This window comes from Puma concolor, chromosome F2, assembly GCF_028749965.1.
Source record: "Puma concolor isolate L17-30 chromosome F2, mPumCon1.1.hap2, whole genome shotgun sequence".
Classification (NCBI taxonomy): domain Eukaryota; kingdom Metazoa; phylum Chordata; class Mammalia; order Carnivora; family Felidae; genus Puma; species Puma concolor.
Window position 1 is genome coordinate 54,401,653 of NC_141684.1, and position 8,348 is coordinate 54,410,000.

Below are 8,348 nucleotides of genomic sequence, written 5' to 3' on the forward strand. Positions count from 1 at the left end.
ACTGCTCGTCACAGGGAGTAGAGTATCATGAGGCCCTAGTTCAGGTGAGCCAGATATACTCCACTCTTTTTTGTCATTGTTTAAAAAAAAAAATTGTTCATTGGTCCATCTTTCTACTTCTGTAAATACAATCTGCACTATGATTCGTTTTATTTTTGGTAATGATTCAGGACCTTCCTGGAAGGTCACCATTGCGAATATTTGTTTTCATCCTAGATAATTCCTAAAATCTCCAGGCTGGCCTTTGGGCGCTCCAAAGCCAACATCTTCTTCTGAGATGTCTCCATCTGTATGTCCTGAGGTCATCTCAAAACGTGATCATCCTGGAGTGCGGTGAATCTTTCCCCCCAGCCTCATTTGCCCTACGGGGCACATTTGAGCTTTGAAGTGTCCCCCGTGGCACATACCACAGTTTCCTGCACACAGCAAGCACTAAATAAATGTTTGATCTCACTTGAATTCTCACACTTCTCTATCAACTGTAGTCTAGTGAGCCTGCCTTGGACTAGCATGTATAAACCCTGAGAGTTTTACACTTGAGCTCTTCCCCTACGCCTGTCTGTGACTGCGAATTTCTGAAGAGACAGTGGAGTAACAAAGTAGGAATGTCTTCCAAGTTAGACCGGCCTGCAAAGCAGCAGCCGGGAGAGGAAGGGAAGCATCTGACATGTAGAGGAGCAGCCCTACAACCTGGCAGTTGTCTTGTAAAGCAGACAAGTCATTCAAAGCAAACAGCTTTAAATGCTCAGGTCCAGCATAAAATGGATGGATGGATGGATGGATGGATAGACAGATGATAGATAAATTGCAGCCTCAAAGTAGAAAACAAGTTAACCGGAAAATAAAAGAAACTATAGAAAAACCATGTATTGATTCATTCAGAAAATATTTACTGAGCACTTACTATGTGCCAGCTGCTGAAACCAGCAACGATTGAAGACAAACTCCTGGCTCCTTGGAGTTCATGGGGAAGGGGCAGAGAGTGAGGGAGAGGGAGAATCCCCATGAGGCTCCACGCTGCCAGCACAGATCCTCGCAGGGACCTATCTCAGGAACCGTGAGATCATGGACCTGAGCCGAAATCGGGAGTCTGGGCCACCCAGGAGCCCCAACCTGGAGTTCCCCTTCGAATGGCCTCAATGCTTACCTTTAAAGGCTTGGCATACATATTTAAATTTTCAGGGTGCCCAGTAACTCAATACCTCAGCCAGCTGTAACAAGTCCTTGGAGATGGACTCTAGATGCAGGGGTCCGGAAAGGCTTCTGGGAACAGGTTACAGTTCAGGTGAAGCCAGAACGATAAGCCAGAGAACAAGTGTTCCAGGCATGGAGCGTGCAGCATGGCCAGCACCAGCGCTCCAAGCAAACAAACCAAGCTCTTCTCCCACAAGTAGACCTGAGGCAATACAACCTGCCGGGCCTCCTGCATTTCTCTTTCTCCATCACCCTTGCCCTTGTCCATACAGTTCCCGTCCTAACTATCTCTGTGATACCTCAAATCAAACTTCATTATACTCAGAATAATCTTTTTCAAAACCAAGCCTTTTTTGGTCAGAAGAAAAGCACAGGCTACCCCATAAAGTAATTATTAAGTACCTACTATTTCCTGGGCACAATTCTAGATTCTGAGGATACAGCAATACATTAAAACAGGCAAGGCCTGCTGTTCCCATGGAGCTTACATTTCAGTGGAGGAAGAAGTGATTTATCAAAACAAATTTCAGATCATAAATGTGATGAATAAAATGAATAAGTTGGACTAAGGTAATGCTGATGAAATAGTGCCTAGGTTTGGATGGGAGGGATGATATGTTTTATACTGGGTGGCTAGGCAAGGCCTGAATGACCTGGAGCAGCCCTATAAAACTTGGGGAGGAAAACATTCCAACAAGAGAAAACAGTAAGTGCAAAGGCCCTGGGGAGGAAGAGGCTGGTATGTTCCAGGACCACAAAGGAGGCAAGGGCAGCAATAGCACAACAACGGAGGGTATAAAAAGGGATCTCTGTAAGCAGGTGGGGGCCAGATCCTATACAGCAAAGATTAAAATAAGGAATTGTACTGTGATTCTAGGAGCAAAGAGAAACCATTGAAAAAGTAGAAACAAGGATTCAGTGACAATTGGTTTTCCATATGAAAAATAACATAAAATTGAATTCCCAACTTACACACTGTAAATGAAAACAAATTTCAAACTGATCAGAGAGATGATAAAAAAGAACATAACAGAATAATAGTACAAATTACAACTCATCAGATACAACTCTATATGCATGTCATTGTATTAGCTCATTTAATCTCCACAACAACTCCACAAGTTAAATACCCTTAAATGCTCTTATTTGTACAAATGAGCAAACTAAAGCACAGAATCCTAAGCTGAGTTGCCCAGCTTTTAGTGGACAAGATGGAATTTGAATTCAGGTCATTGTACTCTAGGCCTGAGGGGATTTTTGTTTATTTGTTTTTAGAGAGAGCATGTGTGGGGAAGAGAAAGAAAGAGAGAGAATCTTAGAGAGAATCCCACCACCCTGGGATCCTGACCTGAGCAGAAATCAAGAGTCGGACGGTCAATCAACTGAGCCACCCAGCCACCGCAAGGCCTGAGTTCTTAATCATAATTGCGCTATGCAAGATTTTTTATTATGGTTTAGAACCAAAGGATGTCTTAGGCAATACACAAAAAGTACAAATCATAAAGGAAACACAGATATGTTTGACTCCATATGTTTACAAAACCTGTTTATAAAAGCTTAAATATATGCATCAGGGTAAGAAGGAACATATGCAAAGGCAGCAGTATCTGTTTTATTCACTGACATAGTCTCATTCACCTAGAGTGTAGCTGCACATAGTAGGACCTCAATAAACATATGTGGAAAGGGTGGATGATGGATGGGTGGAGGCTTATGTGGAGCCAATGTTCCAGTCTCTATGCTATGTTCTGGCAGCACAAATGTGAATCAGATGGATTTTGCTCTGTTCCCTTAAGCACCCAACCTTCCAGGTGACACAGGTGACATGTGCAGATCCAATGGGAGGTCACCGAGAGACTCCAATCTGAGGCACTTCGAATTTGTACTAGGGGCTGCTGAGACCAGAGGCCAGAGATCAGTTTGGATGTGATGAGCACTGGACCAGGGCAGAGGGAGTAGGAAGAACAGATGCTAATTCCAGACACAAGCAGATAGTAGAACAGAAGGGATCTGGCAACTGATAGGATGTCGGGGATTAGAGGTACAGACATGAAAAGACAACTCTTGGGTTTCTGGACAGATGACAAAATTGATGAACTACAAATACAGAGCAAGAGGGTGAGAAGGGGGGTAGATAAGGATTTCGGTTTGAGTTTACAATATCGGCCTTTCCATTTCCACAACTGGTAATATAATATTCACCTATTTCCTACTGGTTTCATAATTATTCAATAATATTGCTTTGAGCTTCCTAGTAAAAGGTATTAGGTAATATCATGTACCAGGCTGGGGGTGGAGGAAAGAAGGAGATTTAAACTCTCCAATTATACTAAATTGGAAAACTACGGAGTTTCCACTGAACGATGATTAACCAGACATGAGCCGGATCAGTGGGTCCTTCCATATGAGGGTTTACTGAAAACTCATAGCTATCTTCATTAACTTAGTTTACATTAACCCCAGTCCCAATGAAGACGTGTTATGTTATATTAGGATCACAGACAATGTTGGATGAAAAACTCCACTAACTCTTGAATGAAGACTAGCATAGTAACTGAAGAGAGACTCAATTAAGTGGAGCCGGCCAGCAGATAGAGGGAAGAAAGAATGCATAGGGAATTACCGCTACTGATCAGCCCAGTAAAAATAATTTTCCTATAAAAAAAAAACAAACAAACAAACAACATATTCCCCACTCTCTCCTTTAATCCATTACTCATTAATTACTGGGAAGCTTTTGAAAACGACACGTTTTTGGTTCTGAGATCCTTGTTGTCAGTTACAATTATTATTAGCGGTTTTTTTCCTCCACGGTATTCAATCCCCTGGTGCTTCTCACTTCATTCTTTTTCATAACTAGTTGGATCCAGTGACCTTCAGTTGTCCCCAGTGTCTTTCACTTGCTTATCATCCACATCTTGTTAAATGGGGAAGGGTAGAACTAACAGATTGACTGTTTCCTTGAGAAAATGTTAAATATTCATATCCCTTGGCACCAGTGGTTTCCCACTGAGTCCTGAAATAAAGCAGCCATGCGTACTGTGGGCCCTGCTTTCACTCTGCTTTGTAAATCAAATGCCCCTCTCTCCTTGCCTTCGCGATGCTCCCCACACTCAAGACCTTACAATCAACGAAGGTCGTGTTCTCTTCAATTTCAGCAAAATGGCACCCATATACAGTGCAAGTCCAAGGTTGTCCCAAGATATCTGTGGAGTGCCAGGGACCTTCGGCATGCATGGCCCTTGCTCCTTAAACCATCCATCTCGCTGTCTTCTTGGCTCCTACAACTGTTCTCTTTCCTGTTCTACGGTGATTCAGACCCCACCTTTTGAATGTCCCTGGAAATCATTCACACAGAGCATTCATGAAGGTAACAGATGTCGCTGCAGGAAAAAGTTAGAACTGAATATTAAGCATCTCAGCTGAACCACAGGCGTCCACCCGCAATGTTCTTCCTCTGAACACACTTGCTTCCCAAACTCCTCATTTGAACATGCTGTACAATCCCGTTCTGCACGCCCAGCTGAGCCCCAGACCTTCCGTTACATATTCTAAGACTAATTAACAGCCTCCTGGATACAAAAGATCATCTACTCTGGGTCTCCCTCTTCTCAGAAAAGAGAAACAGGCAGCGGCGTTAAAGTTTCGCTTCTTGCCTTCCACAAAACAGCCTCTGAGGAGCTGCGTATCTGGGTCAACAAAGCAGCCACATCAAAGGAAGCCATTTAACCAACCCACCGAAACTAGATCTTTCTTTGCTAAAAAAAAAAAAAAAAAAAAAAAAAATCCAGACTTCGCCACATGATCCTGGTAGTAAATATTTAAAATTCTGTTATGTACAAATGTGTCTTTCTGTTCCTCTGTACACAGCTCCTTCCCTTTTCCCCATGCGTACAACGCTGGCTTCCACTCACTCTTTGATCTCCCAGATAACAACTAATCTTTTAACGTGCCAGGCACTCTATTTCCCTCTAAAAACAGTAGAACTGCAGCTGAAGAGCGTGGGGACTAGTGCCCGATTCCCAGTCAGTTTTCAGAAACTAAATACCACTATGTGTGTCTGGAACTGATGAGGAGGGAAGTTTTCCACCCTGACTAACTTCGTCTAGAGTCTAGGTCACCCCACCGCCTCTCCTGAAATCCTTCGGGCTTCACAAACTGTTACAGCCAGAAGGAGTCTGAGCTCACCGGATTCATCTGTCTCCTTTTACTGACGAAGACATGAGGCAAAGCGATTTCCCTCCTGAGTTTCGTTTAGGAAGGCCCCAGGAGACACATCCCTGGGGAGGAACCGCGGGAAGAAGGCCCTGCGGAGTCAGCGTGGGGAGCCGGCCGGCTGCAGGCTCGCTTGGTGTCGAACACCAGAACTTAAATCCCAGCAACGCCACTTGCCCACCATTTAACCTGTGTCAGGTGAGCTTAGCCACTCCGTCGACCTCGGTCTACTCCTCCGGGAACATGGGACGGTGCTCACCTCAAAGGATGACATATGAAAGAAACGACATGGATGCAAGTGACTGACTATTCTCCCCGACGCACTTAGTTTTCTTCGTTCCTTCCTTCAGACACCCTGTCCCTCTGCGCTGGGGAATAGACAAGGTACCCATTTATCTTTGTCATGTCTTCTAATAGCCTCTTCCTTCCGCCACACAGGCCCCCAGAGGCCCCCACACAGGCACACGCAACTCTGACTCCCTCCCTATGGCCGGGGCCACCCAGCCCACTCGCCAGCACCAAGGGGGTGCCCACCATGGATCCCACGAGGGGGCCTCTGTTGACTACAAGGTCTGGCTGCGGTTCCCAATAAGCACGTGCCACGTTGCACCCTCCCTGTGAGAGCCTGCGGGCCCGAGAAAGGCTACAACGACAGACACCACACCGAAGACGCTTCCTGTCTGGCTTTAATTAATTTCTTTGTTTCACTTTGAAAAGACATCTTTAGTTGTCTAATCCGCACTGTGTTTTGGCTGCAGTACAAGGCTCTAATTCAGCTGTAGAAAGTGGTTAACTTGTAGTTGAGCACTAGAGAGGTGAGAAGCCAGCCTCCTTGTCCCAGGGATCGAAGGCAGAAACACAGTGGTGAGTGCTGTTCTTACTTCCGAACCTATAGGGCAAGATTTGGAGGGATTCACCCTCCAAAGATTTGGAGTTTCACCATTTGTGGGTACCTGGTGTGTTTAGAAATATTTAGAAAATAAACTGCCAGTGTATAATAAGATGCTGCCTCCTCAATACAGAATCGGACGATTTATGGTGTGTGCATTTCAGATTAAACAATGCTGCTGATGATGAGAAAGGACACATTGGTGTTTCAGTATGGATCTTTCCGAGAGCCACTGGGGGAATCTTATGAACAGCCACAGAAAGCCAGGAAGGAGCTTGGCACTTTCCCAATGCTAAATACAGAAAGATCTGTTCTGTAGATATGGCCATCACCTGATACATATTCAATAAATATTTTGTTAAATGAATAAACAAATAAATGAATGGAAATGACGCGGTCACATCTAGCCATTTTCATGTGTGATCCCACCTTGCAAAGACTGTTTAAAAACCTGAGTTAGATTCTTAGTCACTGTGACCTAGACCACGATTTCCCAACCTACGTGTCCGCTAGTATCTAATCCCTCCCAGACTCACTAGCAGCGCTCTGTCTCGAGGACGGCTCTCTGTGAGCTCAGCGGTGGCAGAAGGGAGTCTGTCTTCCCCTCTCCTTCCCCACACCTGCTTCTCTTGCTCTCACCTCTGCTTGCTACTTCAGGCCCCTCCGGGGTTTGACGAGAGTGAAAGCATGGCGAAGGGGGGCAAAAAAGAAAGAAGGGAAACATCTTGAACCCAGTGGTCCCATCACTCTGTCATGGCGGGCATCCGGATGGTAGCTCTTCGAGGGAGAGAATTAGTGGGACCTCCAGAGATGGTCGAAGGGGACATCGGCGTTGCCCCAGTGGCAGCCACTTGTGCTGGCCTCATTTCCTGCCCCCGGAAAATACCCCACAGCCTCACGTTGGTCGTATTAGTCAGGATCTGATTTGGAAAACAGAAACCGTCTATTTATTTTTACAAGACGGAATTTAAGGGTCTTGATCGTGTTACTGAATTGCTGAGAAGCCAGCCAGGGAATGGTGAGGCATTCTGGAGGTCCTCAAGGTCAGGAAAGGCACTACCATCTCCAGGTTGGAGGGGAGAGGGAAGAGGCAGCATTATCAGAGGCCGGGCACCTGGTAGAAGCAAGAGCCCAGGCAGAGCCGGGGGGGAGGTGCTTTACTGAGCCCCCACGGAAGGGTTGCAGCTGCCGCCTAATATGACACCCCAAGCAGAGAGACAGACACATTCCGGCTCCTTCCTTCCTCCTGCCCCCTAATCTCCTACCCATGTGTCCCATTGGCTGAACCCAGCCAGAAACCAATAGACAAAGGAGTCTAGAAAGAGGAAAAAGTAGTTATTCTGTCTGCTTCTCTGCACCCCACATTGGGACAGCCATAGAACTGGAGTCATGCAGCCTGACCCTCTGGCTCCTCTCCTACCAGCAAGCGTGTGCTTGTTCCAACCCTCAGCCAGTGACGCACAAGAAGGGGCCCCTAGAAAGCCAGACCTTTCCTTCCCAAGTGGCTAGATTTCATCTTATTTTTTTTTTAAACGTTTATTTATTTGTGAGACAGAGAGAGATAGAGCATGAATGGGGGAGGGTCAGAGAGAGGGAGACACAGAATCTGAAACAGGCTCCAGGCTCTGAGCTGTCAGCACAGAGCCTGACGCAGGGCTCGAACTCATGGCCTGTGAGATCATGACCTGAGCAGAAGTCGGACGCTTAACCGACCAAGCCACCCAGGCGCCCCTCATCTTATTTTCTCACTCTGGACCAACTGATGGTAAAATTTGGTACCAAGGCTACCCCTTTCTGGTCCTATTAGCAGTAAAAGCACATGTCCAGAAAACAAAGCAGTCAGTTCAAGCTCATCTCCGTCACTGAGCACTGACTAGAAGAGTTACGACATACACACAAGAATCATACTGAACTGAACATGGCATCAGGGGTTTGCAGTAGAACATCACTACTGCAAATGCAGCCTCCTCCCAAAGCAAGGGTCCTTCCACACTATTCTCCGCACTTTTTTTAGTGTGTGTTCTTTCCACACAGCCTTATCTGGGAAGCA